The sequence below is a fragment of the Leucopleurus acutus genome (genome assembly GCF_964270905.1).
Source record: "Leucopleurus acutus genome assembly, chromosome: 2".
NCBI lineage: Eukaryota > Metazoa > Chordata > Mammalia > Artiodactyla > Delphinidae > Leucopleurus > Leucopleurus acutus.
The window spans coordinates 166,067,677-166,078,303 of NC_139143.1; the positions used below are offsets into that span (position 1 = coordinate 166,067,677).

The window sequence follows — 10,627 nt, forward strand, 5'->3', positions numbered from 1 at the left end:
CCTTCCTGGGATAAATCTCATTTGGTTATGGTATAGAATCCTTTTCACATGTTGCTGACATCAGCTTGCTAGTATTTTGTTAGTGATTTGTGCAAATATATTCGTAAGGGATACTGGTATGTAGTTTTCTTGTGACGTCTTTGTTTTGTTTTGATATCGGGGTAGTAATGACCTCATAGAATGAATTGAGAAATGTTTCTCTTCTATTTTTAGGAAGTTTTCATGAGGGATTGGTACTGATTCTTCTTTGAGTTTTGGTTGAATTTACCAGTGAAATTATTTGGGCCTCAGCTTTCCCTTGTGGGAAGTTTTAAAATTACAAATTTGATTTCTTTACTTGTTACAGGTATATTCAGATTTTCTATTGCTTCTCAGGTCAGTTTTGGTAATTTGTGTTTTTCTAAGAACTTCCTATTTCATCTATTTTATCTGATTTGTTGGCATAAAGTTATTTGTAGTATTCCTTTACAATTCTTTTCATTTCTGTAAGGCTGGTAGGGATGTTCTCATTTTCATTCCTAATTTTAGTGTCAAGTATTCTTTCTCTGCTTTTTTCTTGGTCACTCTAGTTAAAGGTTTGTCAATTTTCTTAGTCTTTTTAAAGGACCAAATTTTTGTTTTTATTTTTTTAAAATCATTTTTCTATTCTCTATTTCATTTTTTCTGCTCTAATCTTTATTATTTCTTTCCTTCTGCTTTTTTTTAGGGGTTTAGTTTACTCTTATTTTTCTAGTTGAAAGACTAGGTTATTAATTTGAGTTCTTTCTCATTTTTAAAAAAATAGTTTTTGGGCTTCCCTGGTGGTGCAGTGGTTGAGAGTCCGCCTGCCGATGCAGGGGACACGGGTTCGTGCCCCGGTCCAGGAAGATCCCACATGCCACGGAGCGGCTAGGCCCGTGAGCCATGGCCACTGAGCCTGCACTTCCGGAGCCTGTGCTCTGCAACGGGAGAGGCCACAACAGTGAGAGGCCCGCGTACCGCAAAAAAAAAAAAAAAAAAAAAGTGTCCCTCTTTATCTCTAGTAACATGAAACCTCTTCCCTACAGGCAAACTGGGAATAGAGTGATTGGGTCCCCAGTCATCTCAGCCTGCTGAGCCTAGAGTAGAGCTTTTCCCCTATAAGTAGGGGCTGAGTGAGGGAAGGGAGACTGGTCCTCTCTGCAGCATCAACCAGAATAGAACTTCTGCAACCTGGGGCTGGGGAGAGGGATGAGCAAAACCAGTGGACTGCCCCCTGACAAGATGAAACAGGAGCTCCACACTGGGAGCTGGAGGGAGAGGGAGCCCTCTTCTTCTTGGACACATTGACTTGGGGCAGAGCTTCTGTAATGTAGAGCTGTGGGGTAGGGGGTAAGGGAGTGAGTTGTGGCTCAGATACCATAGACTCTCACTGTTCTTACTGAGGTTTAGTAGATTTTCTAGAGTGAATGTTTCTCCCATTGCTGTACATATTTAGGACAATTTCTAGAGACTTTAAATAAGTTTTTAAAAATAATTTTCACCAATTAAATAGTTGTTTTGCTGGAGAGAGAGAGTCTGCCAAGCTCCTTTTGCACCTTTCAGGAAGTATTTCCCCTTCATGTATATTTTTAAAAGAATAAGTAGGACTAGGTGTAGCTTGCTTGGGTTGAATACCACCCAGCTATTCTCGACAGTTGAGGTTACTGTGACCAGAAAGGAGGAAAAACGAGACATAGTCCTTGGTGGCACTAAATTATAAAGAAATAGAAGTTGGCTGCTGATGGGCTTCCCTGGTGGCGCAGTGGTTAAGAATCCGCCTGACAGTGCAGGGGTACGGGTTCGAGACCTAGTCCGGGAAGATCCCACATGCCACGGAGCAACTAAGCCCGTGTGCCACAACTACTGAGTCCACATTCTGCAACTACCGAAGCCCATGCGCCTAGAGCCCGTGCTCCTCAACGAGAGAAGCCACTGCAATGAGAAGCCCACATACCACAGCAAAGAGTAGCCCCTGCTTACCGCAACTAGAGAAAGCCTGTGCACAGTGGCAAAGACCCAACACAGCCAAAAATAAAATTAAAAAAAAAAAAAGAAGAAGAAGTTGGCTGCTGAGTGGCCACATATTTGCCTTTCACTTCTCTGAGAAATCAGTCTCGTTACTCAGCAACTCAAAATTATGGCAGCAGTAAAAGTGCAATTGCATTTGTGTGAAGGCCTAACGTAGCCTAGTGCTTTGGATTGCTGTATAAGCTCAGTGCACAAATGCCAAGGCAGGAGGTTGATTAGCAAGAGGCCATTGATTTAAAAAAAAATCAAATTATGTAGTTAAAAGGGAAAGTGGAACTTGGTAGAAATGAAGAAATGCCATTCCCAAACTGGGTGACTCTTGTTGGAAGAAGACCTAGTTAGCGGTGGGTTGATGTAGGCCAGGGAGGTCTCAGATCCAGAGGGCAGGCATGTTTACCAGGGAAGGAGATTCACTTGGTGGCGGTATGATCAGAAGCTCAAGGGTGTTGCACCAGCCAGGCAAGGATGTGCCAGGATGGAGTAGTCTCAGCAGGTGGTTAGCTTGCTGCTTGCAGGACACCCCCTGCACCTCGGTCCCTCATAGCCTTGGGAAAATGCATGCTGAGGCATGAGACAGAACCCCAGTGTTCATGGGGCACAAGATCAGAATGGGTCCAAGCACCAAGGCTGACAAGATGAATCTTGAACAGCAGGCTATGGGCTCCTTAAATTCTTCTAAGTACCAGATGATTGGGTTTTGAGCCTGGGGTGTAGCTAAATCTGTGGTGGAAGCTGATTGGCTATAGCTGTAGGCATTTGAGACTCTTGGGGACAGAGAATTATGTAGGAGAATACAGCTCTCCTTAGTTGGCAATTCAGGTAATAATAATAATCACAGTAGTAATAGTAGTAGTGACAGCAACAGCACCTATATACCACTTATAATGTGCCAAGCTCTCTTTCTAAGCATACATTTAATCTTTAGGAAAATCTCATGAAGTAAGTAATATTATTACCCCATTTTAGAGATGAGAAAGCTAGAGGCATAGAACATTTAAGTAGTTGGGCCTGTATTGCACTGCCAGCTCTTATTGGAGACAGAGCTGAAACCCAAGCATCTGCTCCATGGTCCATATCTTCCTACTGCATCTATCACATCAGATGATTTCTGAACTTTTTTACTCATCCCTAAGTGGGAAGAACAATAGACACCTCATCAGAATGTAGAGAAGATTAAATATCTGTGGGAGTACATGTAAGCCAGAAATTATGCTCCCTACGTTCATTATTCGTGATTGCTACAATCCCCAGGCTACCCTCAAATACAACCCCTCTGCCTGCTTCTTCTTCTTCTTCTTCTTCTTTTTTTAAATAAATGATTGCTTTTATTTATTTACTTTTGGTTGCGCTGGGTCTTCATTGCTGTGTGAGGGCTTTCTCTAGTTGCGGTGAGTGGGGGCTACTCTTCATTACGGTGTGTGGCCTTCTCATTGTGGTGGCTTCTCTTGTTGTGGAACACGGGCTCTAGGTGCATGGGCTTCAGTAGTTGTGGCACATGGGCTCAGGAGTTGTGGCTCATGGACTCTAGAGCACAGGCTCAGTAGTTGTGGCACACATAGGCTTAGTAGCTTTGTGGCATTTGGGATCTTCCTGGACCAGGGATCGAACCCATGTTCCCTGCATTGGCAGGCGGATTCTTAACCACTGTACCACCGGGGAAGTCACTGCTTGCTTTTTTTTTTTTTTTAACATCTTTATTGGAGTATAATTTCTTTACAATGTTGTGTTAGTTTCTGCTGTATAACAAAGTGAATCAGCTATATGCATAGATATATCCCCATATCCCCTCCCCCTTGCATCTTCCTCCCACCTTCCTTATCCTACCCCTCTAGGTGGTCGCAAAGCACCGAGCTGTGCTATGCAGCGGCTTCCCACTAGCTATCTATTTTACATTTGGTAGTGTATATATGTCAATGTTACTCTCTTACTTCGACCCAGCTTACCCTTCTCCCTCCCCGTGCCCTCAAGTCCATTCTCTAGGTCTTGTGTCTTTATTCCTGTCCTGCCCCTAGGTTCATCAGAACCATTTTTTTTTTTTTTTTAGATTCCATATATATGCGTTAGCACATGGTATTTGTTTTTCTCTTTCTGACTTATTTCACTCTGTATGACAGACTCTAGGTCCATCTACCTCACCACGGATAACTCAATTTCGTTTCTTTTTATGGCTGAGCGATATTCCATTGTATATATGTGCCACATCTTCTTTATTCATTCATCTGTTGATGGACACTTAGGTTACTCCCATGTCCTGGCTATTGTAAATAGAGCTGCAATGAACATTGTGGTACATGACTCTTTTTGAATTATGGTTTTCTCAGGGTATATGCCCAGTAGTGGGATTGCTGGGTAATATGATAGTTCTATTTTTAGTTTTTTAAGGAACCTCCATACTGTTCTCCATAGTGACTGTATCAATTTACATTCCCACCAACAGTGCAAGAGGGTTCCCTTTTCTCCGCACCCTCTCCAGCATTTGTTGTTTGTAAGTTTTTTGATGATGGCCACTGACTGGTGTGAGGTGATACCTCACTGTAGTGTTTTTTTGTTTTTGTTTTTTGTGGTACGTGGGCCTCTCACTGTTGTGGCCTCTCCCGTTGCGGAGCACAGGCTCCGGACGCGCAGGCTCAACGGCCATGGCTCACGGGCCCAGCCGCTCTGCGGCATGTAGGATCTTCCCGGACCGGGGCACGAACCTGTGTCCCCTGCATTGGCAGGCGGACTCTCAACCACTGCGCCACCAGGGAATCCCCTCATTGTAGTTTTGATTTGCATTTCTCTAATGATTAGTGATGTGCATCCCTTCATGTGTTTGTTGGAAATCTGTATATCTTCTTTGTAGAAATGTCTATTTAGGTCTTCTGCCCATTTTTGGATTGGGTTGGTGGTTTTTTTTTTTTTTCCATATTGAGCTGCATGAGTTGCTTCTAAATTTTAGAGATTAATCCTTTGTCTGTTGCTTCGTTTGCAAATATTTTCTTCTATTCTGATGGTTGTCTTTTCATCTTGTTTATGGTTTCCTTTGCTATGCAAAAGCTTTTAAGTTTCATTAGGTCCCATTTGTTTATTTTTGTTTTTATTTCCATTTCTCTAGGAGGTGGGTCAAAAAGGATCTTGCTGTGATTTATGTCATAGAGTGTTCTGCCTATGTTTTCCTCTAAGAGTTTTATAGTGTCTGACCTTACATTTAGGTCTTTAAGCCATGTTGAGTTTATTTTTGTGTATGGTGTTAGGGAGTGTTCTAATTTCATTCATGTATATGTAGCTGTCCAGTTTTCCCAGCACCACTTATTGAAGAGGCTGTCTTTTCTCCATTGTATATTCTTGCCTCCTTTATCAAAGATAAGGTGACCATATGTGCATGGTTTTATCTCTGGCCTTTCTATTCTGTCCCATTGATCTATATTTCTGTTTTTGTGCCCGTACCATACTGTCTTGATTTCTGTAGCTTTGTAGTATAGTCTGAAGTCAGGAAACCTGATTCCTCCAACTCTGTTTTTCTTTCTCAAGATTGCTTTGGCTATTTGGGGTCTTTTGTGTTTCTATACAAATTGTGAAAATTTTTGTTCTAGTTCTGTGAAAAATGCCATTGGTAGTTTGATAGGGATTGCGTTTAATCTGTATAGTCATTTTCACAATGTTGATTTTTCCAATCCAACAACATGGTATATCTCTCTATCGTTTGTATCATCTTCCCTGGTGATCGAGCTGGTGGCCGAGGACGGGAGCTGGGTGCACATGGTGGGCATGGCGCACTTCAGCGATGAAAGCATAAAGGACATGGTGAAGACCATCTGGGAGGTGCGGCCTGACGTGCTGAAGATGAACTAGTGTACACTGCTGCGTGAGGCCAAGGACATCAGCCTGGAGAAGCTGCAGTAGGCCATAAGGCAGAACGGGGTCATGTCAGAACTCATGCAGATGCTGCTGCTGAAGGTGTCCGCCCACATCATGGAGAAGCTGGGCATGGCCCCTGGAGGTGAGCTCAGGGAGGTTTTCAAGGAGGCCAGCAAGGTGCATTTCTGCAAGTTCCACCTGGGTGACCAGCCTATCCCCATCACCTTCAAGAGGGCCATTGCCACCCTCTCCTTCTTGCAGAAGATCAAGCTGGCCTGGGGCCTATGTTTCCTGTCAGACCCTATCAGCAAGGATGATGTGGAGTGGTGCAAGCAGGACTCCCTGGAGCAGATGATGGCTGAGATGATCGGCGAGTTCCCCGACCTGCACTGCACCGTGTCTGAGCGGGACATCTATCTGACCTACATGCTGAGGCAGGCGGCCTGGTGCCTGGAGCTGCTGCATGCCTCTGATGCCGAGTGCAGAAAGTGCGTCCCCTCTATGGTGGTGGGCATTGTGGGCATGGGCCATGTCCCTGGCATCGAGAAGAACTGGACCACTGACCTCAACATCCAGGAGATAATGATGGTCCCCCTGCTGTCCGTCTCTGGCAGAGTGTCTTGGCTGACCATGAAGGCCGCCTTTTTGGGCCTCCTGGGCTATGGCCTGTACTGGATGGGGCGCCATGCCAGCAGCCTGGTTTTGTCACTGCCTGCCACCCAGTACTGCCTGCAGAGGGCCCCCGAGGCCTGGTCACACAAGTAGGAAGGACAGAGGGAGCCACCACGTCCGTCCAGGGGGCTGCCTGTGGCTACTCCTGTGACACAGCCAAGGGGCACAGGAGCTGGCCCCCTGAGGAGCTCCTGGGTGCCACCCCCCATGGGGGTCCAGCTTAGCCTTGCCTGCCCTCTCCCAACCGGCCCAAATAAAGAATTATTTCACTGTCAATAAAATAAAATAAAATAAAATAAAATAAAATAAAATAAAATAAAATAAAACTACCCTTCATCAGTGTCTTATAGTTTTCTGCATACAGGTCTTTTGTCTCCTTCGGTAGGTTTATTCCTAGGTATTTTATGTTTTTTGTTGCAATGGTAAATGGGAGTGTTTCCTTAATTTCTCTTTCAGATTTTTCATCATTAGTGTATAGGGATGCAAGAGAGTTCTGTGCATTAATTTTGTACCCTGCTACTTTACCAAATTCATTGATTGGCTCTAGTAGTTTTCTAGTAACATTTTTAGGGTTCTCTATGTATAGTATCATGTCATCTGCAAACAGTGACAGTTTTACTTCTTTTCCAGTTTGGATTCCTTTTAGTTCTTTTTCTTCTCTGATTGCTGTAGCTAAAACTTTCAAAAATATGTTGAATGATAGTGGTGAGAGTGGGCAACCTTGTCTTGTTCCTGATCTTAGAGGAAATGCTTTCAGTTTTTCACCATTGAGAATGATGTTGGCTGTGGATTTGTCATATATGGCCTTTATTATGTTGAGGTAAGTTCCCTCTATGCCTACTTTCTGGAGGATTTTTATCATAAATGGGTGTTGAATTTTGTCAAAAGCTTTTCCTGCATCTATTGAGATTATATATGTTTTTTATCCTTCAATTTGTTAATATGATGTACCACATTGATTGATTTGCATATATTGAAGAATCCTTGCGTTCCTGGGATAATCCCCACTTGATCATGGTGTATGATCCTTTTAATGTGCTATTGGATTCTGGTGCTAGTATTTTGTTGAGGATTTTTGCATCTATGTTCATCAGAGCTACTGGCCTGTAGTTTTCTTTTTTGTAACATCTTTTTCTGGTTTTGGTATTAGGGTGATGGTGGCCTCATAGAAAGAGTTTGGGAGTGTTCCTCCCTGTGCTATATTTTGGAAGAGTTTGAGAAGGATAGGTGTTAGCTCTTCATTAAATGTTTAATAGAATTCACCTGCGAAGTCATCTGGTCCTGGACTTTTTTTTGTTGGAAGTTTTTTTTTTTGTTGTTGTTGGAAGATTTTTAATTGCAGTTTCAATTTCAGTGCTTGTGATTGGTCTGTTTATATTTTCTATTTCTTCCTTGTTCAGTCTCAGAAGGTTGTGTTTTTCTAAGAATTTGTCCATTTCTTCCAGGTTGTCCATTTTATTGGCATAGAGTTGCTGTAGTAATCTCTCATGATTCTTTGTATTTCTGCAGCGTCAGTTGTTACTTCTCCTTTTTCATTTCAAATTCTGTTGATTTGAGTCTTCTTCCTTGTTTTCTTGATGAATCTGTCTAATGGTTTATCAATTTTGTTTATCGTCTCAAAGAACCAGCTTTTATTTTATTGATCTTTGCTATTGTTTCCTTCATTTCTTTTTCATTTATATCTGATCTGATCTTTATGATTTCTTTCCTTCTGCTAATTTTAGTTTTTTTGTTGTTGTTGTTCTTCTTTCTCTAATTGCTTTAGGTGAAATGTTAGGTTGTTTATTTGAGATTTTTCTTGCTTCTTGAGGTAGGATTGTATTGCTATAAACTTCCCTGTTAGAACTGCTTTTGCTGCATCCCATAGGTTTTGGGTCATTGTGTTTTCATTGTCATTTGTTCCTAGGTATTTTTTTTTATTTCTTCTTTGATTTCTTCCATGACCTCTTGGTTATTTAGTAGTGTTGTTTAGCCTCCATGTGTTTGTATTTTTTATAATTATTTTTCTGTAATTGATATCTAGTCTCATAGCATTGTGGTCAGAAAAGATACTTGATACCATTTCAATTTTCTTAAATTTACCAAGACTTAATTTGTTACCCAAGATATGGTATACCCTGGAGAATGTTCCATGAGCACTTGAGAAGAAAGTGTATTCTGTTGTTTTTGGATAGAATATCCTATAAATATCAATTAAGTCCATCTTGTTTAATGTGTCATTTAAAGCTTGTGTTTCCTTATTTATTTGCAGTTTGGATGATCTGTCCATTGGTGGAAGTGGGATGTTAAAGTCCCCTACTATGATTGTGTTACTGTCGATTTCCCCTTTTATGGCTGTTAGCATTTGCCTTATGTATTGAGGTGCTCCTATGTTGGGTGCATAACTATTTACAATTGTTATGTCTTCTTGGATTGGCCTCTTGGTCATTATGTAGTGTCCTTCTTTGTCTCTTGTAATAGTCTTTATTTTAAAGATTATTTTGTCTAATATGAGAATTGCCACTCCAGCGTTCTTTTGATTTCCATTTGCATGGAATATCTTTTTCCATCTCCTCACTTTCAGTCTGTATGTGTCCCTAGGTCTGAAGTGGGTCTCTTGTAGACATTCTATATATGGGTCTTGTTTTTGTATCCATTCAGCCAGTCTATGTCTTTTGGTTGGAGCATTTAATCCATTCACATTTATGGTAATTATCGATATGTATGTTCCTAGTACCATTCTCTTAATTGTTTTGGGTTTGTTTTTGTAGGTCTTTTCCTTCTTTTGTGTTTCCTGCCTAGAGAATTTCCTTTAACCTTTGCTGTAGAGCTGGTTTGGTGGTGCTGAATTCTCTCTCTCTTTTTTAGAAAATTTATTTATTTTATTTTTGGCTGTGTTGGGTCTTTTTTGCTGTGTGCAGGCTTTCTCTAGTTGTGGTGAGTGGGGGACTACTCTCTGTGTGGTACACGGGCTTCTCATTGCGGTGGCTTCTCTTGTTGTGGAGCACGGGCTCTAGGTGCCTGGGCTTCAGTAGTTGCAGCACGTGGCCTCAGTAGTTGTGGCACACAGGCTTACTTGCTCCGCTGCATGTACGATCTTCCTGGTCCAGGGCTTAAACCCGTTTCCCCTGCACTGGCAGGTGGATTCTTGACCACTGTGCCACCAGGGAAGGCCAGCGGTGCTGAATTCTCTTAACTTTTGCTTATCTGCATAGGTTTTAATTTCTCCATCGAATCTGAATGAGATCCTTGCTGGGTAGAGTAATCTTTGTTGTAGGTTTTTCCTTTCATCACTTTAAATATGTCCTGCCACTTCCTTCTGGCTTGCCAAGTTTCTGCTGAAAGATCAGCTGTTAACCTTATTGGGATTCTGTTGTATGTTATTTGTTGCTTTTTCCTTGCTGCTTTTAATATTTTTTCTTTGTATTTAATTTTTGATAGTTTGATTAATATGTGTCTTGGCGTGTTTCTCTTTGGGTTTATCCTGTATGGTACTGTCTGTGCTTCCTGGACTTGATTCACTATTTCCTTTCCCATGTCAGGGAAGTTTTTGACTATAATCTCCTCAAATATTTTCTCAGACCCTTTCTTTCTCTCTTCTTCTTCTGGAACCCCTATAATTCGAATGTTGGTGCATTTAATGTTTTCCCAGATGTCTCTGAGATTGTCTTCAATTCTGTTTTCTTATTCTTCTTCCTGGTAGTTATTTCCACCATTTTATCTTCCAGGTCACTTATCCGTTCTTCTGCCTCAGTTATTCTGCTATTGATCCCTTCTAGAGTATTTTTAATTTCAGTAAGTGTGTTGTTTGTCACTATTTGTTTGTTCTTTAGTTCTTCTAGATCCTTGTTAAATATTTCTTGTATTTTCTCCATTCCATTTCCGAGATTTTGGATCATCTTTACTATCAGTACTCTGAATTCTTTTTCAGGTAGTTTGCCTATTTTTCCTTCATTTATTTGGTCTTGTAGGTTTTTACATTGCTCCTTCTTTTGTAACATATTGTTTTGTCATTTCATTTTTTTTTTGATGGGTGGTGCTGTGTTCCTGTCTTACTGATTGTTTGGCCTGAGACGTCTAGCACTAGAGTTTGCAGGCAGTTGGATGGAGC

The 10,627-nt window shown here is 41.6% G+C and overlaps 1 pseudogene across 1 annotated transcript in view; it reads left to right on the forward strand.

Moving 5' to 3' along the window:
• Nucleotides 1–6,630, forward strand: part of LOC309974931 (traB domain-containing protein-like) — a 90,689-nt pseudogene extending 84,059 nt beyond the window's left edge. The window contains exon 2 of the transcript in view: nt 5,737–6,630. The product of the transcript in view is annotated as a traB domain-containing protein-like (transcript). The remainder of the gene's footprint in view (nt 1–5,736) is intronic.
• The last annotated feature ends 3,997 nt before the right edge of the window (nt 6,631–10,627 follow it).